Source organism: Chionomys nivalis, chromosome 17, assembly GCF_950005125.1.
Source record: "Chionomys nivalis chromosome 17, mChiNiv1.1, whole genome shotgun sequence".
NCBI classification, from domain to species: domain Eukaryota; kingdom Metazoa; phylum Chordata; class Mammalia; order Rodentia; family Cricetidae; genus Chionomys; species Chionomys nivalis.
In genome coordinates this window covers 803,109-828,047 of record NC_080102.1, presented here as the reverse complement: position 1 = coordinate 828,047, position 24,939 = coordinate 803,109, and the positions used below count along the sequence as shown (strand labels likewise).

The 24,939-nt window shown below is 38.8% G+C and overlaps 1 protein-coding gene across 1 annotated transcript in view; it reads right to left on the bottom strand.

Moving 5' to 3' along the window:
- Cpq (carboxypeptidase Q) overlaps positions 1–24,939 on the bottom strand; it is a 336,477-nt gene that overhangs the window by 215,536 nt on the left and 96,002 nt on the right. The gene's annotated exons all lie outside the window — the stretch shown is intronic.

The following is a 24,939-nucleotide window of genomic DNA, read 5'->3' as shown; positions in this document are numbered from 1 at the left end:
GAACCCTGGAGACATGAGGTAAAATTATAAACCAGAAACCAAGGTTTAAATCTGCCTTTGACACCAACATTATGACTGAGGTTGACCCTTTGAATCAGACTAAGTCTCAGACTCTGTGTCTATAAAACAGAGAAGATAGCACAGAGTTGCTGAGTCTTCAGGATACCCTCCGTACAGACTGCCTCTCACAGTGTAATTATTGAAATACACATGACAACAGTCATTATTATTTTTGTAGGACCACCTCTTCAGTGATCAGAGGCCAGATTATACTCTGCTTTCTTCCACCGACTACACACCTGGAATCACTCCAATTTCTACTATTTTATCAATTTACTAACACAAACTATAACATCTAACCTTGTCAATTGTCACTTAGAATTTGCTAAGTGTGTTCTCTTAAATATTTATGTTTAACAATAATTTCATAAAATAGAAATTTAGAAAAACAAATGAATACACACTAGCAAAAATTTAAGTAATTTTTCCCAATATCACATAACTAGTATTGAGAGGAATTGGCACTCATAAAATTTTTCCATTAAGCAGAATAAATAGTTTATGGGGGAAACTGCTGCCTCTGGCTCCTGTCCCTAAGGTACGCTTCATTACTCACCCTATTCTTCCAATTAGCTTTCATGTTTATTTCAATATGTTTATAAATATAGAATCCAATTGACTTAGGACAGTTTTAAACTTTTCTTTAATAAAGGAATTCATTATTTTAAGTTTAATTTCTTTAACATTTATAAAGGTACTCTTTGGGATTTGGAATACATAGTGGTAGTTATGGTATCTGTTACTGTTTTATATACTGCTGCTTTGGTCTCACCCTCTTGGAAGTCCCTTGTAACCTTCTAAGCACAGACTTGCCTTTTTTGAACCATGACCAGGGTAATTTTCTCCAAAGAGACTGTGTTCTGCACTCTTCCTCTTTTCTGGTGTGGAAAAGGAAACACTTTGAGTGAGACCGTGTCTAATGTAAACTTTTAGGAAACTGGGAAATCTTAAATGATGTCATCCCCTTTCCTCTCCAGCTGAGAGACTATGGGTATAAATTTTCTTGGGCCTGGATATTCAGAACTGGTTCAGGGAAGATCAGGTACCTAGTTCCTCTGAGAGGGACAAAATGTGTTAACTCTAGATAGGAAACCCATTAAGAAGAGGACAGGGTAGTGCCTCTTCCCAACACTTCCTCTTTGGATAAACCATCCTTTAAGCCCACGTATTTTCAGAAGCAGTACAGAGCTACCTATATCCTATATCTTTATCTATATCCATCATTATATATATGCAAATATATACATATATACTTGTATGTGCAGGACAAAAGTAATACTAGTCATTGCCAGTTATAATCAGTTACTACATGGCTTACACTTAATGAAGACCGAAAAGAACTATGCATACTATCAAAATATGCCAAAACAATTTTATTTGAAGGCAACACCAAAATCACTCATGAATTCTCAATCTTCACAGATTGGCATTTATGCAGCTTCACCATCTGCTCAAAACTTTAAAAGCCATTAAATGATTCTCCAACCAAGACCATTCATCCTCCATGGAATTCTTTAGCAGTTTCGTCCCTGGAACATTTCAGTGCACAGCTGCTCACCTGAGAAGAGTGTAACAAAGCCATAAGCACACACTGAAAAATGGAAAACAACTCTTGGAGCTAGAACCAACACTTCACTGAAACACTGAACAAAAATCTCACTGCGTACGTTCACAAAGCAGATACACTATCATTGCATTCCTGACTATAAACATCTTTGGGGCCTCCTTTTCTCTTCATTCTCTGCCATGTGTCAAAAATAAATAAATAAATAAATAAATAAATAAATAAATAAATAAATAAATATCAACCAAAAACAGCTGCAACCCTTCTAGCACTCATCACATTCATCACACCTCTACTTCCTGCTCACCTTCCCTATCTCAGCTGCCTCTTCACCCTCTTTGAAGAGACATTGGCCTTCATTTTCTTTCAATTGTTCTATATTTTATTCCTTTAATTTCTCCCTCTCCAAGCTAATCAGTTAGCAAGCTAGCTATCTAAAGGGCCCTACTTCCTACCCAAATCCAATCCTCCAACTCAGACCTTTCTTCCAAGCTCCCAACACTTGTTTGAACTCATCTCTATGCGGACTAGTGACCAAACCTAAACCATCATCCTTCTCCTGCTCCAAACAGGCTAGAAACTCTAGAAAAATCAACCATTATTCACCTGCTTCCTTCATTTCTGAATGGGTTAAGCCTCAATTCAATGCAAATAATAGAATTTAAAAATTCCCGTGCCTTCAAGAAAGTAATTTTTTCTTTCTTTCTTGTGGCAGTTTGGTGGAATTTATCCTTGGAATGGCATAGCAATTTCATTTCACAGGTTCCTTTCAATTCACACATGTTGTTTTTCCAAGGTCTGAATAAGCTGGATCTGGACCCACATGGCAGATAAATATAGCATAGGAGTATATCACACAGATGAAAATGGGATGTGTCAGCCACCTCCTAGGTTAAGCTGTGCTTGAAGAGCAGAAACCACTTCATGCTGCTTTAGGATCGAACTTAGATAAATAGGTGTACATATAGCCACAAGAAAATGCAGAGTAGGGCGTTGATGGTGCATGCTTGTAATCCCAGTACTCGGGAGACAGAAACAGGCAGATATCTGTGAGTTCGAGGCCAGTGTGGTCTACAGAGAGCTAGTCCCAGGACAGGCTCCAAAGCTACAGAGAAACCCTGTCTCAGAGAGGTAGGGGGATTGACACAGTTTGTGATCTTAAGACTCACTACTTTCCTGTATCTTTTATCCCAATTCATAGCACATGCTAATTACCAAACACACCATGGGAGTGAAAGGATTCCTAAAACAACAGACCTACCCTATGAATGGGAGGAACTCCTACAGGCTGACACATTTGCATATCCCATGTACTAAAGGCTCCGACCGTTCTCATTGCTCAACACCAATAAGGGACTCTCTCGGAAATTCACCTTCCTCTTGCCCAAGTCCCTTCAAGGAGATGAACTACAGCTGATCCAAGGAGCTTCAGGGAATCAAAAAGCATATTCAAAACCCAAACGAGTCATTTAAAAGGATTTTAAAAGAAGCCCATAGGGACATCTCCAATACAAATAGAAAGCTGGCTCCAGGGCTTTGAAGCAGTAGCCAATACTCTCTCAGTACAATGATAGCTAAGCTTTTCAACTGGGAAAATGCTTATATTGAAATATGCTATTCTCAGTGGTTTCTTTTCTATTGAACATCTCTTCTTTGACTATATTATTTTTCTGATATCTTGGAGAACATGTTGAACTCCTACAATCCATGTATAGTCATTTAGCACACAGCAGAAGTATGACTATGCTTTTGGAGGGTACCAGTAAGAGGGGTAGGGTAGCTTGTGAGGTGAGCTCCAGTGTACCCAATACCTTTGAAAAGCATCGTCTCCTCATGCTTTCCAAACTGCTTGACACTGCATTCAAGTTAATTATGAGACATGATCAAAAACATACTGGTTTACTTAAATGGATGACTTTTTTTTTCATCTTACTGATCTTTTACTTATATATTATGGTATTTATTCTTGTGTTTTTATGGGTTTAGGAGTTTTACTTGTGTTTGTTTGTCATTGTTATTATTTTGTTGTTGCTTATTTGTTTGTTTTCTAAAGAGAAAGCATGGAGTTCAATGGGTGAGGAGCATTTGGGAGGAGATGAGGGAGGGGAAAACCAAGAAACAGAAAGTGTGATAATAAATAGTTATCGACTCCCTGACAACCAAAACATCTTTTCTGACTAAGACATGTACAATAATAATCTGGGGGTAACTGGGCACAGCTATGCAACCAAAGCATTCCACAAGTCCAGTTAGGGAAGGCTTTTCATTTCTCATTTTGATAACTGACCAAAAACCCTATGAAATCTCTCCCTGAAGGTTCATCCTTATTTGAGGATAAGGCTGCTTAGGGGCAAACAAAGCTCTTTTCAAAACTTCCTGTTCAAAGTAGATGTCATGGAAGAAATGACTTCATAAGAAAAGGTTTAAATGTGTTCCTTCAGTGGAATGGAGGAGGTGGGGGGTTCCATTTTGTTTTAATAAACATACACACATGCCTCAGATTCCTCTCGGTACTGCTTTCGGGCACTCTCTGCTTATTGGCCTTCATTTATTTCCCTCACAAATTTAATTCTTCCCTAGTGACCTTGAGGCACTGTCTACTGTTGAATTTGCAGCAAGGCTGTGTGTAGTGTGGGCTCCCCAGGGCTATGAACAAACAGCCAAGGGAACATAGAGAATGTAAGCCTGTCCAGGCAGAAACCCATGGATCTATGAATTGCCAGCCTGCATGACAGAAGAAGACTTGGCCATGTTTCCTAGAAAAAAATAGGTGCTGAGGATGTGCCAGGACCAAGCACAGCCTCCTGCATTTCCTGGAAATACACTAAATTCCTAGTACAATACAAAGATTAGGGGCTATCCTTGCTCTCCTGGAAGTCAGGGCCAGTAAACAGGAGAACAACAAAACTACCAGAGAAGTAGTTTGTTCTTAACCCTCTTTCTTCATATTTTACAACCAAACTCTTATCAAGATCAGAAACAACTCACACAATTACTTCTTCCCTCTCTGCTAGAATATATATTCACAGAGTATGTTTCTTACTCGTTCTTCTTTGCTAGCTCAGCCTTAGCACAGGCTTTGTTTATACTAAGTAGTCAGCTGATACTTATATATCCATCAAGGCATCAGACACCATCCTAAATATCTCATCTAATGAGGGGGACAAGCAATTCTCCTTTTCTCACTGTAGCTTCCCTAGTGGGAAGAAATATGCAGAAAATAAGTAAGCAATTAGAATAACTTCAAATAAAAATAAGTGCCCTTGAAAAGTAAATCCTAGCAGTCACTCATGAATCCTTTATTCCTCTTACTTTTCACATGCCTAACCCATCAGTAAGATCCCAACACTGACAAAAACCTCTCCACTGTGGACTTCTCCATCACTAACGTCCTTCCCTAACTATTTTAAGATCTCATCTAGGCGATGGCAACAGCTTCCTATGTGTCTGTTTCTTTTGCTTCCATTTCTGCTCTCCATAAGCTGTGCCCCACCAATGGCCAGGGATCTTATCAAACCATGAGTTACATCATAGTACTTCTTGTTTAAAACCCATTTTTAAGGTTAAAATGCCAGACCTGAATCTGAGCCTCTATAGCTCAGGAAATCTGACCATGCCAACCTCTTTGCCACTTCTCTACCTCTCTTCCTTCTGCTTGCTCTGCTTCAGTAACATGGTTTCCTTCCTCTGCCTAGAAAAAGACAAATGGTTTTCTACACTCAATCTTCACATCGGCGATTCTTTCTCTGAAGAGGTTGCTGCCTCCGATCTCTGAGTGGACTTTCTTCTCATCATTCAACTCCAAGCTCAATGTGGTCTTCTAAAGAGATATCTTCATTAGTCAATATAACTAGTATAACCATCCCCTGTCTCCAAGCACCATGTTACTGCATTAAGTTGTTTTACTTTTGTAGCACTTGTTACCCTCTAAGATTACTTTCTTCATTTGCTAATTTCCTTCCATCTACTCCCATTGGTATGTGAGACACCTAAGGAAGAGTTCTGGTTTATTATTCATAGCCACCGTGGCATTCACAGTTGCTTTTGTAGAGTGGGCCTTCTATGAGTTTGTGTGAACAAATAAGAAAGAGCAGCTGAAAGTATTTTTCACATATGACTAAAAAGAACCTCTGAAAAAGTAGAATTAGAGTTGCAATCTCAATGAAAGAAACAAGTGAACATATACATGAGTGAGTGAATGAATGTATGATTCCCATATCCTAGAACCTGATCAATCTATCTCTAAGAGCAAATAATTCTCCTATGGTCTTTGCCCTAGCACCCTGAACCCATGATATGGCTGTATCATGTCATGAAATTGGGGTTCAACCTGAAGGTTAGAAAAGCAAAACAGGCAGTCACTGAGTCCAGGAATCTCAGAATGAGACTGTGTGTGAGAGCTGCCTCCTCCTGTTTTATATTCCTCTCTAGTGCTGGGATTAAAGGTGTGTACCACTACCGACCAGTTTCTATGACAAACCAGCATGGCTACTGGGATTAAAGGTGTGTGTCACCACTGTTCGGTCTGTAAGGCTGATCAGTGCAGCTGTTTTACTCTCTGAACTTCAGGAAAGCTTTATTTATTAAAATACAAATGAAAGATCACTACACATGGCACCATTAGATCTCTAGTTCTCAGCTTGTTTTGCAGTTCCCAATTCCTCTGAGCTGAGAAGACACCTGTCTGTGACTAAAAACCAGCAATGATAGTGAACTTCCTGTGGTAACTTGACTGGACCACAGATTGATTAAATACTAGGATAGAGTAGTTTTAATCTTTTTAAGTACTTTGGGTAGGATTAATATTTATATTGATGGACTAAGCAGAGAATATCCTTAATGTATATAGGCCTCATCCCAACAGTTGAAAACTTGAACAGTACAGAAAAGGTTAGACTCTCTTCCCCATAAGAAAGAATTCCTCCCATGGGAATGCCTTCAAGGGAAGATGTCTTCTTTTTCCTGTCTTTACATCTAACCCAAAATATGGCATTATCAATACCTCTAGCCTGACAGCCCTGGGGCTGGCATGTCCCCTCAACTTCCTTGGTTCCCAGGACTTTGAACTCTGACAAAGTTCAACCACAGCATCTCTAACTTGCTGACTTACATAGAGGGTCTTGGGGCTTGTCAGTCTCTTTAAAAGGAAGACACAGTCCACCTTTTCTGAGTAGCTCTATGTCCTTGTTAGGGATGTCCTCCAGTATAGGAAATGAAGATCCAGCTTTGTGGCAGCATTCTTTCTTCTCACTTCCCTGAATGTTCTCTCTATTTATACACACCATTCCTAAATTGCCAAAAAAAAAAAAAAAAACTCCAGAAAAATAAGTATGTTCAAAACAATGTGTTAGAGTCCCAGGAGCTCTTGGTAAGAAGAGCAGAAGTGCAGTATAGGTATAGCACTTTGTTGTAAGGATATCCTGACAGCTGTAAGCGAGGCTCATGGACATTTCCTCTAGGTTTCATTTTAGGTTATCAATAAATCTTCAACCTCTGGATTAAGTGTGAGATTGCCACCATTAGTTCTTCCATTGTTATGGGATTCCTAGTAGCAAATATGTGTAATAATTTAGTAGAAAATTAAGTCATCATGTGTGTGTAATCTACACTATGGGTGCTTTATTTCTTCATTCACAATAAGCCTTTTCCATGAGCCTTCCAAAATATTTAAATATAGAGACAAACATACAGGGTAAAAAAGTTAAGATTGTAATGTGAACTAAATACTAGCCTCAGATCAAAACCCTGGATGCCCAGCATTATAAACATTTGCTGTGTTTGTGTACCTAAAGCATCATCTTGTGTTGCTCTTTCCAAAGGTCTGTAACAGCCCAGCACAAGATTGAGAATTTCACTGCAAACACAAGCAAACAGTAAATGTCACATGAATTATCAGTGTTCAGAGGAGAAATTCCACCTGTGTCTGTAAAGGTTGATTTCTCTCTTCCTGTTCTCAGGGTATGTTAAGACTATAATGATTCAAAGATTACAACCTAGTCTTGAATTTTAGGATGTTTTACCTAAAGTAGAAAAAGCTCACCTTCCATTAAATACCTTACTATGGCAGTTATAGCAAGTGAGACCCAATAAAATCCTTTAAACTACACCAAAAATGGAGAGAGATGTTTAAAAACACTTTGGATATATCCTGCCAAGAACTGCCAAGCCTTAACTGACATTGGGAACTGTCCAAAATGGCCAAATCTGTAACTTAAGTAACATACTTGTTTAATAAGCAATAGTGAGTCTCATAATCTCCAAATGGGTCTGGGAAACATCCACAATAATAATCCCAGGTGACATCTCACCATTTATTCTTTGGAGGGGCTGTAAATGTGTTTCATGCTGAGTCATTGTCAATTGCATTCTTCATATGGGTGAACCATAGGCAAATAAGAACAGGGAACAGAGAGAGGCCACCTGAAACATGAGCTGGACGTTTGAAAAGCATCTCTCCAACCGTGCCATCTGGTTTGTTCTGGCACTTGTCATCCAAATTGCTCTTCTACTAAACAAATTTAGTTTCCTCCAGACAATTCAGCTTGAATGAGCTCATGCTGTCTACACGATGATTGTCAAAAGGAGAGCAAAGTCTTTCTGTGAGCTCTGACTTGAAGGAGAGGTGGAGACAGAGAGAAGTGACCAGAAGGTAAGAAGATGGGATGTTTTCAGAGCAGAAACCTTCTCCAATAGAGAAGGAGGGGCACCACTTCACAGTATGATTTCCTAGCAAACATAACTAAGCTCATCAAATGTGAAAATGCCTCAAATACCATCACCATATCCTCATGTGTATTTTCATGTGTGAGTCTACTTAGTGTGTATGATATTCTACTTGTTTTTAGTTAAGAAGGGAGAAAATAGCTGTGAAGAAATCTAGTCTGTTTCTGCCAGCATGACCAATGTGCTTTTCTATCCCAGTAGGAATGAGATTCAGTAACAGGGCAAATGGAGGAGTGATTTCATTAACCAACTCTTGATTCTGGGGCTTACAAATCTGCAAGAAAGATTTGTAAGAAATCTTTGTAAGAAAGAAAGAAAATTATGCTTTTTCTTTTCTTGGATCTGGGGAACTGCCAATATGGTCAAAAACACAGTAATAACAGATCGAAGATGTGATTGGACCAATGGTTAAAAGGGGAAATGCCAAAAAGGAATTGCCAGGAAGACACTGCCTGGGTCTCTGCATTACAGATTGGAAAATAACAACAATTTTTACTTGTTAACTGCAATGTTCTACAGGAAAGAACTGAATGAAGAAGAGAACAGGGTGAGGGAAGACAACAAATGAACAACAGAGAAATGTAACCAAAGGTTCTAAAGTCCACCTTCCAAAGGTCACAGAAGTTTCTTTAGGTTCACCCAGTTTTATAAATGGATACTTGTTGAACTTGCTGGAAGGTTTACTTTTCTCTTTGCTATGACTTGACACTAAAGTCTCCAAAATTTAGGTATTAAAACTTAATGGCCAATGTGGTGGTATTAAGCTGTGCCCAGGTCACAGTGAGTAGAATTTGGGAACTTGTAAAAGAAACTTCAGGCACCATTCTGCCAGCTGCCCATTCATTTTTCACAGGTAAAGATATGGCATTCTTCCTCTCTGGTAGGTCTGGCAGCAATACTTCATCTCACCAGACACTAAACCTGCTGGCACCTTGGTTGTAAACATCCAGAATTTCAGAACTGTAAGAAAATTTTCTCTTTCTTATAAGCCATCCACTCTATAGTGTTCTAAGACAGTCACACAAATACCTTAAGACATTCTAACCTGGTCTTCTCAGTTGCAAAACATTGTAACCTCTATTATATACATCACTGAAGTGACTACACAAAGAACCTTATCTGTACAAGGGTGTTGTTTGTGTTTTTTCATCTCTAGTTTAGCTAGATAAAAACTCTCAAGTTAGAAAAACAGGTCATCAAGCAGCCTTTTCTCAAAACGTCTCAGGACATGACTGTGAACTAGCTGCTCAAACACAAATGGGTACAAAACTCTCTGCCTCCAAAGGTTCATGTAAATGTTCAGTTGAGATAATATGCACAATGTACCCAACACTTAAAATCTGGCATAAATGTTTTTTTCTCTTCCCTTCTTTGAATTGAAATATTTCTTGAATTTTTAGCAGTAAAATTCAGATCAGTACAGTATAATGTTTAGGCATGCATCCACAAACTTGAGTTTTCTACAGGGAATAACTCTAAGTAAAGATAAAATCAGTGGAACATCATAATGCCTCTTGAATTCATGAGCAACAGGATCTTTTCTGAAGAGTTTGCCATCTGCAAACTTTTCAATGTGCTATGATGTTATGGATACAGCCAGTGCTAGGCAACTTGAGGAGTGTAAACAATGAAGACCTACTTCACAGCTTCTTTCCTCAGCAGGAAGAAAATATGTTTAGTCAGCCTTACCTCTATGGAGGCCAGCGGAAGGTCAGGTGGCTAATGTATTGACTCTTTCCCTTCTGGGAAAGGAAAACACAAAGTCCCCAGAAATCTCTACTTTGTATAAGCTGAGTGTCCATTTCATATATATGAATATATATATATATATATATATATATATATATATATTCAACATGTTTTTCACTTATTTTACATACCATCCACAGTTTCCCCTCCCTCCTCTCCAGCCATCTATTCCCCACCCTGACTCCCATCCACCCCCTTACCATCCACTCCTCAGTATCCATTCAGAAAGGGGCAGGTCTCCCATAGGCTTTTCTTATGAAAATGCTCCCATGGCATATCCTTATGACAGTGTTCAGGTTACAGTTCATTTTGCTAAAGTCCCACCAAAATGACCCAAACGCAACTGTTACAAAATATTTTAGAGGCACAATTGGTATTTCAGTGATTCTCTGTGGGGAGACTACAGAGATTAAATCAATGCATACCCAAATAAATTGATATGAAGTCATAGGAAAATGGGTATTATTTGACAGAGATTTGACCATGAGACTTGGGAGAAAAGAAAAATGTCATGTAGAACTACAGCACACACCCATGATCTGACCCTCACAAGCTGAACATCCTAAAGGCCCAAGTTCAAGTTCTATAAACTGAAATGATGGACAGGCTCTTCTCTAAAGGGCTCAAGAGGAGTAAAAACGGGAAAGCTGCTTGAAAAATGCCAACACTGAAGCCTGGAGAAGGCCCAGGAACACGCCTTGAAATGAAGATGGGGATGAAGATGAAGGTTCTACCAACTAACGTCTGGGGTGACACCCGGGGACAGCAGCACCAATCAATGAGCTTTACAGAAGTGAACTTTTAAAAGCCCTTCTGATTTCCAGTCTCTCACACTCTCAACCATAATGAGTAGCAACGAATTGACTTCAGACATTGAGGGTCCAGCTTAGAGAGAGAAAGCTTGCACAATGTCTCAGAATCTTAGATTTTACCCATGACAACACCAAATAGAAGCTATAATGCTGAAAGAAACTTTCCAAACCTAAATGACAAAAATGAAATTTTAAGCAACACACTAGAAAACTGCATTTTTCACTCTCTTTAAAAAACATACCACAGATTCCTTGTCTTACAATGAACAAAGATTGTGAAAGCAACAACTGCACAAGAAACATCTCAGTCTTACTGGTTATTTGTTAAAAAGCAGTTTTCTAAATTTTGTAATTTTATATGAGTTAGCCCCTTTTTAAAATGTCTTAAAGTTTTACTTCTCATTCTAAATAAGTGTTGATTTATATCCAAAGTAATGTTTGACATGCAACAGTCTTCTTGTTAAAGAGGCCCCCAAACTATATAAAAACATCTACCTCTATAAAACTTAGGCCCTCTCCTAGCCTGAGAGAGAAAAGATACTTAACAAATGTTTAATGAACCACTGAATGGACAACTAAAGTTGGAATATATTAAAAATTAAATTCACCAAAATTTCAGATGTTTACTGAGCAGCAGCCCATGTAGGCACAGGCAACCATGGAGTTACTGATAGGAATGTTGACAACTCTGGTCAGTACCAGCTTCCCCTTCACAGTCACTGATGACATGCAAGGTTGGAGCAGTGGGCAACTTACCTTGCTCTGTATTGTATCACAGGTGGGAGGTAAGCTCACCCAGAGATGCATCCTGGGAGCTTCTGAAAACTCACTCTAAGGCCCTTATTTATTTATTTCCATTATTTACTTCCTGGAAATAAAAAGCTCTTTGAAAACAATCTTTAACATGAGCACTGATGAATTCCAGAAAAGTAAAGGAAAAGAAAAACAATAACAAAATGTCTGGGAAAACAGAAGCTATTACCAGAATTCAAACTATTGCTTGCTTGTGTTCAAGACTGCTGGAGAGTCTGTATACAGTAAAAGAACCCCATTGGCATACTATAAACATAACAGTAAACTAAAAATAACATCAAGAGCCATTATTTCAAAGCTCACACTACAAGTGAAAAAGTTCAGAGGAAATATAATTGATTACATCTTATTAATTGGCTGATTTATCTGGCTACTAATTGGTAATGTGGGTTACTATGAGTGGAAAAAAATCCTTTCAATGATTCTAATATCCAAGCTTGCCATATAATATAGATTTTGACATTACTGGGTAGTTTGAAATTTTGGATGCTTTATAAAAAAAGAACGATGACAGGGCTCATGAGATGAGTGAGCAGACAAAGAGCTTGCTGTACTAGGATGAGGACTGGGGTTAGGATCCCCAGAAAAAATCAAGGGTGAGCCCCTTTGTGATTACACCCTGAGAAGACAGAGACAAGGAAGTCCTAGAGCAAGCTGGTTATTTAGACTCTTCATATCAGCAAGTTCTGTGTTCAATTAAAGGACCCTGCCTCAAAGGAGCTGAGGTAGAAAGCCATGAAGGAAGACTCTAACATCAACCTCTGAGCCTCTACATGAATACATTCATCTGTGCACATCCATGTGCCTACACAAGCACACACACACACACACACATATCAGTCAAATATACGCATGCTAAACAAAATAATGACAATTGCTTTGTCATTAGTTTCAACTCTAATGCTGTGATAAAACTGTCTGACAAAAGGCATGGTAAGAAAAGGGTTTGTGTCAGTTCAGTTCCAGGATACAGTCTATCAGTGAGGAAGTTGAGGCAAGAACTCCAAATGGATAGCCAAATCATAACGACAGTCAAGAATAGAGAGAAAAGAATAAAGACTAGCTCACTTGCTTGCTTTCTTGTACTCATTTTGACTTCTTTACTCTTACTTGACTTGGGCTCCTTGCCTACAGAATTGTGTCACATACTGTGGACTATGTCTTCCAACATCAATTAAATCAAAACAATCTCTGCAGAAATATCCACAGGCCAACCACTGTAGACTCTCATTGAGTCTACATTGATTCCTCATTGAGACTCTCCCTGGGTTATACTAGTTCGTGTAAAATTGACAATTAAAGCTAACCACCACAATCTCACACACTGACAAAAGTCTAAGAAGTTATGTTCAGAAACTCAAGTAGAAAAAGAGGATAGAAAGTCAAAAAAAAAGCATTCCTGTTAACAAATAGTATAACAGAAATAATAGCTGAATTAGAAAGACACTTGCAATTAGCAAAGATAGGTGCTACAACTTTAGGATTCAGAAGTCTGGAATCATCTTGCCATATTATGATGACTTCCCACCTGAAGAAAGGCTTCTTTAACATGAAGAAAGTCAGAGGCAATGCCCATGACAAGCATCAAATATAGACTGCCAATAAAAATTGATATCATTTGCCTTCGTGTGTTAGAATATGACAGTCACAATACTGTTCTTAGTAAATGCAAATAGAAGCTCACTGACAAATCAGTGGTCCTGGATTCTTGTGGGAAAAAATGTCAGTGTAGTGAAATGTTTAAAAGACTAGGGAACATTTCCAGATTAGAGGTGCTAAAACAAGACTTGAGAGAGGTAAGCAAATAGATGGACTGGCCAAGCCTTATCTAAGTCTATGACAAAGGGTCTTACTGTCTCTCCCTCTCTCCTCCTCCTTTTCCTCTTTTTTGGAAATACTTTGTTTCTTGGAACAAAAACAATAGAAACTACACACACACACACATTATCACTTGTCTTAGTTACCTTTCTTGTTGCTGTGATAAAACACTTTGCCAAAAAAACTCTAAGGTAGATAAAGGTCATTTTGTCTCACAGCTCAAGGAAAGTCAAGCACAGAAAGAATTTTTTTTTGGACTGCCGTCTCCCGAATAATGACATGGAGACTTTTGTTAATTATGAAAACTTGGTGTTATCTTATGCTTCTTCCCAACGAGCTCTTAAAACCTAAACTAACCTATTTATATTAATCTATATTTAGCCACATGACTCATTACCTCTCCTCAGTACTGTATGTCTGACTTCCTCTGGAAAATCCTCTTGCCACAGATTCTTTCCCTGAGTTCCTATCTCTTCCCAGAAGTCCTACCTATCCTTTCCTGCCTAGCCATTGGCCATTCAGCTCTCTATTAAGCCAATCATAAGATGCCTTAGGCAGGTGAAGTAAAACAAAGACATCTTCTCAGTGTACAAAATGATTACCCTGACAGTCAAGTTAGCAGGAACTTGGAACAGATGATCGTATTACAGCTACGATCAAGAAGCAGAAGACTATCAGTTCACATTTTAATTTCCATCTCTTCTGCTTCATTTGTAATATAGGATACTATCCATAAAATGGTACTATCCACAGTTAGGAGGTCCGCCCACCTTAGTTAACAGAGTCAACATGCTTAGTGGCCCATCTTCCAGACAATCCTACATTCTGTTAAAATGCCAGTTAACCCAACCGTCATGTCATAGTTATCCTAGAATGGAGGTCTTAGACAAAATACAACATTATTCTATTTTTTTTAACTTGCCAAAATTCAGAGCAAGCACTTATTTATGTCAGTACTCAAATCTCTCTGGATAGGTTCACGTTTTCCCTGGGAACCTAAGGAAGTGAAAGTGGATGTAGAGGACTTCAAGGACGGGAAGGGGGGGGCAGTAGGGAGAGGGAGACAACTTGAGCTGGCAGAAACATATGTAATAGCAAAGACTGGTTTGAAGTATGATTCTTTTTGTTCCTATGCTATATCAGACATTTATCAAAAGGCACTGAAAAAACAAACATTCTCATAATCCTGAAACTTGAATTTAAAATGCATTATTTTTTTTGCCACTAGAGATTCAGAAAAATATGTCACAGCGATGCGATACTTAATCTGGCACTTTTAATAATAAGAAAGCTGGAAATAGAAGGTGATAATTTATATATTTTTTAAATTATAAATTCACAATAGAAACTAAGAGTAAATTTTATATCAAGGTTATAAACAGATGAAAAATGACAATCTATACTTGAAATGCAAACAAACTTCTAATTATAACAGACCCATAAAACTCCTAGCAATAGGCAGTTGCAATACTTTACTTGAATACAGTCTGCTCTCGGATTCTAACAGTTTTATTTTTGATAAGCAGTTATTTAAAAGGTTAGTCACCTCATCTATATTATTCAGTGTTTGTAAATGTGAAATGGTGACAGCTTGAATTTACATGTTAGCAAACTGGATAGGCTGCCTCTAATTCCTTATTCATTCGTTCCAGGGCTACTGTGTGCTATCCATTATGCACATCTCTGGGAGTACCTTAATGAACAAACTGTCAATCTGAAAAGGAAACAGATGAATAAACATATAAGCTCTGAAGATAGGGATCTGAATGGAAATATAATGCTACTGTTTGTCTCCCAGCCAGATAGCTACAATTATATTCCAACAACTATGATGATATTAAATAAATCAAATTCTCCCTTCCCCCTTCCTGGCCTACCTATTTTATTTTGTTTTCCTCTCGTTTCTATAATACATCCAATTCCTTCTTCTTTCATTCACTGACTCTAGCTAATTAATAGTAACTAAAACTATCTAACAACACTGAATTACTATGCAGGCCAGGTGATAGCTCAGTCAGTGCTTTCATGAGGATCCAAGCTGGATTCTTTTCCCATAGTAATCCAAGTATGGGAAACAGGTATAGCTAGATCCATGGGGCTCAATGCTAGCTAGCTAACTCTACTTGGAAAATTCTAGGCAGGTGAGAGACCCTGTCACAGAAAAAAAGGTGAATAAGACCTGAGGAACAACAGCTGACGTTTGTGCTCTGGCCTCCACACGCCTGCACATACACCAACATCCTTACCCCAACATGCAAGCAAGCATACACACAAAATAAAACTTCCTATGCACTGGTGATACCATTATTCTGTTTAGCCTCCACAAAACTCTGTTTGTGCTAATTTGTAAATGATACTGAGGCACAGGAAGCCTCTTAAGTTGCCAAGGCTGCACATGTGGAAAGTGGCTGAATACACCCCCAGGTACTCTGACTCAGAACCCAGGATCCACAGTGCACTGCCTGACTCTAAAATGAAATGGGTAGGGTGCCTGTCAAGCTACATGAAACAGTAACCTGTGTGCAAAGATTAAAGACCATGTGAGAATGGTCTTTAACAAAGGCAAGAATACAAATTTCAAAATCTGTATTCTTTCAAAAGTCACAGAATAGAGGAAAGAAGATGAGAAGGAAAACTAGCATTTTATGTGGGTCTTCTCTCTTTTCCCTCGTGGGAGATAGTGACCTCCACCTGCGTAAGCAATGAGAACTGGCACTGGGCTTGATTACTGCACATCTGTTATGGGTCTTAGAATTCATTAAACAAAAGCAAAGTGAGGGAGGAAAAGAGCCTATAATCAATGTTCTCTCAGTTGTATTGTCTTTAGTTTGAGTGGCTTTTCTTGTTTTTCACCAGCAGGCAGATATGCCCACCTCACTCCATAGCAACCATATTTCAAAACAATTTAAATCAAGCTTAGTAGCTAATTATCCTAAGGTCATACCAAAGAAACAAACCACCAGAACATCAAAAACCCAAGACTATCTAAATGTGAGTTATGCAGCATTATTTTTTTCCATAAAAAAAGGAATGAACATTTTTTTTTCTCTCCCTGAGAATAGCTGCCTTTCAAAATAGAGCTCTCAAGACATTTCACCTCTGCTCAGAATGCTTTAAGCTGGCCTCCTGATTACAAAAATCTCATCAAGGCGCTTTCTTAAGATGAAGAATGTTTTATAAATTGTAATGACTTTAATCAGCTCCCTCTTTGAAGCTATTTAACTCTGTGATGTAGCCCAATTATGTCATTTATCGACTCTGTATTAATTAAGTATCATTATAGAGATTGATTTATATACTTTTTCACATCTTTCTTGCCAGATGGTATAACATTCTCCCTCTCACTGACACTATAAACATCACCTGGATTCACTCAACTCTCTCCACTAGCTGAATCTTTCAACTCTTCGTCAAGCTAACTTGATTGCTGCTCTTCCTATTCCTTTCCTTCTTCATTCCGGCTATTGATACAGAGCACCAGTGGTCCTTAACCTTCTAGTGCTGTGACACTTTAATCCAGTTTCTCGTGTTGTGATGACCTCCAACCATAAATTATTCTGTCGCTACTTCCTAACTGTAATTTTGCAACTGTTATGAATCATAAAGTAAATATCTGATATGCAGTCCCCAAAGGGGTCACTGCAATCGTAGGCTGAGAACCACTACAGTACATAAAGAGGAAGTGATGTAAACATAAATATCATATTTATGAAGCAAAGTCTCTCAGTATCTCAGCCCATCTCAATCTCTCCCCATGTGGGCATACAACGATCACAGCAATGTAGTGGGGAGCCTTCTGCATCTTTAGCTGGTTAAAACTCATAGTCTGTTCTATTATCGAGGGCAGTGGAGAAGATAACTAGAAAAAAATATATATATTTGGCCTCTCCTTCTCCAACCTCAATTCTAAGTGGCTATCAAGTTTGGATCTGAATTTTGTCATACTATCTTGCTACCCTCTCCTCCATCATTCATTACCTCTTTCACTCTGTACTCTTAGGACATCCTAACTCTCCTTCTATAAGAAGGCAATGCACAATATAGGTTAACACTTCTAAAGCTGTAGTTTTAAATTTTTTTATTAATTTTTATTGAGTTCTACATTTTTCTCTGCTCCCCTCCCCTCAACCAAAGAATGGATAAGGAAAATGTGGTACATTTACACAATGGAGTACTACAAAGCAGAAAAAATAATGACATCTTGAATTTTGCATGGAAGTGGACGGAGCTTGAAAACATCATTTTGAGTGAGGTAACCCAGACCCAGAAGACAATGTAGTTTTAACTGTTAATGTGCATCAGAAACCTAGAGGGCTTGTCAAGCCACTTCCTGGACTCCAACCTTAGGCTTTTCCACTTAATGGATCTCAGGTGGAGCCTAAAGTTCTATATTTCAGCAAATTTGTAGTTGCTGATATTGCCAAAGAGCTGGGGAGAGGGTGTCAGCATACTTGATGCTTCTCCATTTCCTTTGCATTAAACTGAATATGCTGTATTCACCAAATATCATCGCTTCTGATTATCCCAAAATTATATTTCTCTCATTCCTAAGTAGACTTGACTCCAGCTGAACTGATCCACTGAATATCACCCAAATACATCATACACTCCATTTTTTTTTTGCCTTGACATTGCATAGAATGTCTTTATAGCTTCTTGTCAATTATACCCCAAGGATAAATATTCAGTGAAGTGGGGCCCAGATTTCTGTTATCTCCTCTAGACTCTGACAGCATTACTTCCTCACGTTGATGGGAATGATATAATGAGCACAGAATTTGTACCAAGAGAATACACATTTAAATCCAGTTCTTCATAAGCTTTGTAACCCGATAAGCCCTTGAATCACTCTGAACTTCTAAAATATAGATACTAACTATGTGACTACTTCTAGTGAGTCACATAAAAAATGATTAAAACAATTTAAACCTTTAGAGAGGCTTAGCACAATATCACCATAGAAATCAGTTTGTGGTCATTGCCTTCCTCCACCCTTTTCTCTAACCATGCATTTTCTCCTATATATAAAATTCATTTGACTAATTATCTGAGTCTATTTTTTGCCTAGATAAAATATTTCTGAAGGAACAACAATGATTAGGGCTTAGAAGATAGTGGTCACTAAAATGCTTGTCTTGGTTACATTAAAACAAACAAAGAAAGAAAACAGGAATTAAGGCACATATTTAGGGTCTCAAGCCTGGGAGGAAAAGACAACTGGGATCCTGGGACTTCCTGGCCAACCATTCAAGACCATTTGGAAAATACCAAGGCAATAAAAGACCTTGATTGTCCATCAAAAGAAATATGGTTCCTACCTAAGGAATAATACCCAAGTTACAACACCAGAGATTGTTCTCTAATATCCACACAAGTGCACCTTCACGCACGCACATGTGCGCATGCGTGCGAGCACACACAACACGAGGGAGAGAGGGGGAGAGAGAGAGAGAGAGAGAGAGAGAGAGAGAGAGAGAGAGAGAGAGAGAGAGGGATTCTAATTAATCTTTTTGCTTATTTGTCTGTTTTTTGAGATGGGGTTTCTCTGTGTAACTTTGGAGCCTGTTCTGGAACTTGCTCTGTAGACCAGGCTGGCCTCAAACTCACAGAGATCCCGTGTGCTTCTGCCTCCTGAGTGCTAGGATTAAAGGCTTGCACCACCATCACCGGCCCTAACTAATCTTAATCACCATTTGTGCCTAAGAAATTCCTGGGAAGTTCTCAGTAAATGTTTAATTAAAATAAGGTAAATTTCAGAAGCAACCTAAGACAAATGGGTCCATAAAGCTGCTTTATTCTATAGAACTTCCCTATAATTAAAACTAATTATACTTATTATTATCGAAATATTTTCTCTTTACAAAAGTAAGAGAAATTTAACATTTAGAAAAACTAAAAAGGCTCTCATAAGCTAATGTTCAATGGTGAATGAAAGGTCAGTTCACTACAAAGACATCAATAAAATGAAAAGTCTGTTCTTTGAAGTAAGTTTGAGCACAGACATTCTAAGTCATGTATCTCAGAAAACCAACAAGAGCCTGGAAGTGATGCATCAGAAAGCAGTAGGCTGTCTTCTGAGGGCATCACATAGCCATGTGCCCTTCTGAACTGGCTGCTGCTATTAGTGTTACAATAAAGACTGTTGTTATCAGATGAAACTGTCCTGTGAGAACTCCTTAACTACAAGGGCAAATGCAATGAACTGCATTGTATATTCTGTTCCCTAGCATCGCTAGCTTCTGCCGTATTCCTAAAAGGAGTTCAATGCCATCATCTCTCATGGAGATGGAGGGGAAACCTTGCCAGAGAGAAACTGCCTTTTCTAGTCACCAACTGAAAACATCATTGCTCATAATTATTTTTAGAAAACAAATTCATAATTTAAACATTTTGATAGTTTCTTTCCAATACAAAACAGAGTGTTCCAAAAAATAACCCAAGATATTCTAAGCTTACTATGACAAATTTATACAGTATGGTCAGTGAATACCAGGAAATGAGTTACCTGATTTGTTATCATCCCTGTCATGATTTATTCTACAATCTCTAACAAGTTCTCATCAATAGTCATTTCCAAAATTCAACTGTGATGTGGGATTTCCTTCTATATGCTGTGATTACCATTTATTAATAAAGAAACTGCTTTGGACCTATAGCAAAGCAGAACTTATCTAGGTGGGGGAAACTAAACTGAATGCTGGGAGAAAGAAGGGTGGAGTCAAAAGAAGCCATGTAGCCCTGCTGGAGACAGACACCAGAACTTTAGCTGGGAGGCCACAGCCACATGTTGATACACAGATTAATGGGGATGGGTTAAATTAAGATATAAGAGTTAGCCAATAAGAAGCTAGAGCTAATGGGACAAGCAGTGATTTAAATAATATAGTTTCTGTGTTTATTTCGGGTCTGAACTGCTAGTCGGCTGGGAAACAAACAAGAGGCCTCATTAAGACACTACTGTTCATCAAATACTATGCAGGATGTTATAAATAGACCAACCTTCCCTTTCTCTGTGTCTATAAATCAATGTCTTTCTGGAACTCAGAGGACAGTACATAATCAGGCAATTCGGCAAACTGAAAGGTTTTTCAGCAAATTCATTTTCCTTGGACATAAAGATGCACCAGATTTCTTAGCTTCCATGTATTAGCATGCTGACTAATAGATTTGAGTGGAGGTGATATGCTGCATCTAGGCATACATAAGAATAAGCATGAAAAATCCTTCCTCTGGGCTGTCAGCTTTCTACCAGGTTTTTGTTCAGCTCCATGCAGAATAATCAAGTCTAAAAGGTTTAGAGTCACAGATGGAAAAAAGTAGCTGCTAAGTGACTGAAATATAAAGTCGTTTGTTAGCAGTAGTCTCTGCTATCAAAGCCTGCACCACAACTGCCTCTGGCACAGTGGATACCAAGGGCATACAGGATGATGTATCAAAAAGAGGCAGATCACCAGGACTATGACTGAAAATCAGAGAATGCTCCCCAGAAGAAAGGCCTGAACAATGAAAGACAGAGTATGACAGAGAGACAGAGAGTGGAAGGAAGCAGAGAAACAAATACAGTCATAGGTGACTGGAAATATAGAAAGTTCTAGAGAGATCCTGGGAAGTGGGGCAGTTCTATTTGTATCTGCTGAAAGGCTTGACACTGGGTAGAAGCTAAGAGATTTGTTTACTACAAGAAATGGAGGCAAAGAAAAAGAAAAGTACAGCTAAGGGCTATGTGATGTGCAGGACAGAAGTTTTTTTACTGAGAAAATGCAACAGAAAGAGGTAAAGAGTTTGGTTTTTACAAACCAAAAAAACCCACTAAAATTGGCATCAACCTAGAACACCCAAGAGAAGAATCAACAAATAGGTGGATACATGAGCCTTGAGGTCATAGCAGAATTTATAGAGAATTGGTGGAGAACGGTTAGGTAGAACATTCTTAGTCAACCACCAAAGAAATAGAGTGAAAGGAGAGGGAAGGGCACAGGGAGAGAAAGAGACAGTAGAAAAGAGGGACAAGGAGGAGAGAAGGACATAGGGAGACGGAGAGACACAGAAATACAGAATGGGAGGGGGAAGGAGAAAACAGAGAAACAGAGGAATATGGAGAAAAGAAGGGATGGATGAGGGAGGGACATGGGGGACAGGATATAGGAAGAGGGAGGGACATAGGGGGAGGGGCACAGGAAGAGGGAGGGACATGGTGGGAGAGTGGAACATAGGGAATTCTAGGAGCACTGGAAGAGGAAGGGACATAGGGGGAGGGGCACAGGAAGAGGGAGGGACACAGGGAGAAGGATGATGGGGAGGAAGAAAATGGGAGTAGAGAGGAATATAGGGAGAGAAAGGGATGGAGGAGGGAGGGTCATGGGGGGAAAGGGGACATATGAAGAGGGAAGGATATTGAGGGAGAGGGACAGAGGGAAAGGTATATTTGAAAGAGAAGTCCTAAAGCTCAAATCTATTTGATAAATTGGGAGCTATTTGTGACTTTAACAAGTTCCTTCTCAGTACTCATAAAAGACACACTAAAGTATCTGTGGTGAATGAAGGATGAACAACCACAGAAATACAAAACATGCCTTACAGAAACCAGGTTTTTAAAACAACCTACGAGAGAACAAAGAGATTTTGCTTTATCTTGATTTTTACTTTTCAGGGTGAAAGAATTCAATATGCTAATGTATCCAATTCTCTGAATGCTTTCCTACCTAGAAATGGGAAAAATAACACACCATCTGCATGGTCCTTCAGGTTGATGTAACAATAAGCAACATGACATGTGTGAAGGCACTCAGAGATACGGTATGTCATGGCCAATATTAATCCATTATGTTGCCCAAATGGAGTGATAGCATTAAGAGACCAGGGAAATGTTGACTATAAAAGCCCATGAAAAGCTATAATCACTCCAGGTCTAGAGACGTGAAGAAAATGTTGCTTTTACACAGTAAAAGTTGCTGACCCCAAGCTTTAGAGGCTAACATCCTGAGGGCCCATGCTGGGTAATTCTCACTTCCAGCATGTAGCCTTGGTTTCCAGATGTCTTTATTATTCTGAGGTGAAAAAAATTAAAAAAAAAATTAGAAATAAAAATAAATAAATAAAAAATAGGTCAATGAGCCCTGGGGGAATGGCTGCACATTAAGTCATCTGGGAATGTATGAGTCTTATGATTGTAGTTCTAAAATAAAGATTCCTGGCTATGCTCCAGCTTCATACGCATTCCATAATTTATGCCTCATGACCAGTGAAATCATGGTGAATGACCACAGCTTGCTGAGTGTGTTATTCCAAGGAGTAGCTGAGGTAGTGTGGGAAGTAAGCTAGCTGTTGTTAAACTTCTCTCCTGGGAAGATTAACCATCCACATGGGACCAGTCTCAAAACCGTTAAAGACTTCACAAAGGCTTTACTTTTAGTTCTGTGGCAATGGTGTGACTAGGACTTCACTCAAGAAATGCCAGTGGAGATTCTCGACCTGTACTGTCTTGCTCCCCAGGGAAAGCCTCTTATCCCCGTAAAATAAAAACAGCCCCATCCTTCACTTTGCACTCTGAACAACTCTTCTGACTGCACATCCCAGCTGCTGATTTCATTTTAGGAGTGAGGAGAACTAATAAAGGCCAACCAGCTGTGTCTCCTGCTCCAAATAGCAGTTATGAAGAATACAGTTTTTCTTTATAATAGAAACAGAAAGTTCAGTTCCAGGACCAGAATAAACTTTATTTGTAATTACTTTTGCACTTTTCGACAACACAGACCAGGCGATATTAACATGTGCTTCTTTAATCTGCTTCTCTAAAATATTTTATTTTATTTATTCAGTATATGACCACCATATACAGCTATTTAACTAGGGCAAATAGACTCATGTCAGTTTTTAGAGCTTTTATCCATTGCAATACTGAATTTATTTCTACGGCTAAGAGTCAATGAAGCACCTTGGCCTGGGACAGTTATTACATACTGGCAGTTTTACTTACTCAGGAGACCAACTCAGGAGAATCATTTAAGCTTAAGGGTTCAAGTCCAGATTGGACACATAACAAAACCCTGGGGGTGGAAATCAGAAATATACCTCTTAAAATTAAAAGTAGGAGCTCACTGGTTAAGAACATTCCCTGGTCTTGCAAGTGACAAGGGTTAAGTTCCCAGTACTCACAATGTAGATCACAACCATCCACAATTCCAGTCCCAAAATAAAGACACACAAGCAAACACTCATACACATAAAATATTTCTAAAGGAACACAAAATAAATAAATACTGTGCCATTACCTCAACAGGGTTCCAGAGAACACAGCCTTCTAAGTCCAACATTTATTTATATAGACATCTACAGATAAACAAGCCTTTTTCATAAGTTTACTTTATTTAGGCTTAAAAATCATTTTATGTACCTATAGTCATTCACTTGTCTGTACAGGAAAATTACATGGTAAATAAACATATAAACCAGTCATATAGTTATCCAGAAAGGTCCTGTAGTCCCCAAGCTCTTTCTATGATACAACAGACATTCCTTAACATGTCATGCATTCTGTTTTTATTTTACTTCTGTGGCAATATGGAAAACAGTCTGGCCTCCTCTGTAGTCATTAGGAATCTTGGATGAAACACAGATGTGAACTCAGTTCTCCCTCCAATGAAATGCATAATATGTTAATTGTAGAAAGAATGTTACGGGATCATTTTCACTGTGGAAACCTTTCAGAGGAATTCATAAATGATGCCTGGAATCCCAAAGGACCAAAGAAGATTGCTATGGGACAATAGTCTGTACCCTGTCACTTGTATTTTAAATAAACGCTGATTGACCTGTACCCAGGCAGGAAGTATTGGCAGAGTAACCAGGCAGGAAGTAGAGGCAGGCAATGAAATATGGAGAATTCTGGGAAGAGGAAAGAGTCAGTAGTTGTCACCCAGACAGAGAGGAAGCCAGACACAGAGCAAGCAAGATGTGACTGCCTCACCAAAAAAGGTACCAAGCCACGTAGCTAACACAGACAAGAATTACGGGCTAATGTAAGTTATAAGAGTTAATAAGAAGCCTGAGCTAGCCGGGCGGTGGTGGCGCACGCCTTTAATCCCAGCACTTGGGAGGCAGAGGCAGGCGGATCTCTGTGAGTTTGAGACCAGCCTGGTCTACAAGAGCTAGTTCCAGGACAGGCTCCAAAACCACAGAGAAACCCTGTCTCGAAAAACCAAAAAAAAAAAAAAAAAAGAAAAGAAAAGAAAAAAAAAAGAAGCCTGAGCTAATGGGCCAATCAGTTTATAATTAAAGTAGACCTCTGTGTGATTTCTTTGGGACTTAACAACTGTGGGAACCGGGCAGAAACCTCAGTCAATAGAAGATACAGCAATCAATTTACCAAATATGGAACTGGAACGAGTTTCCATATGCCAT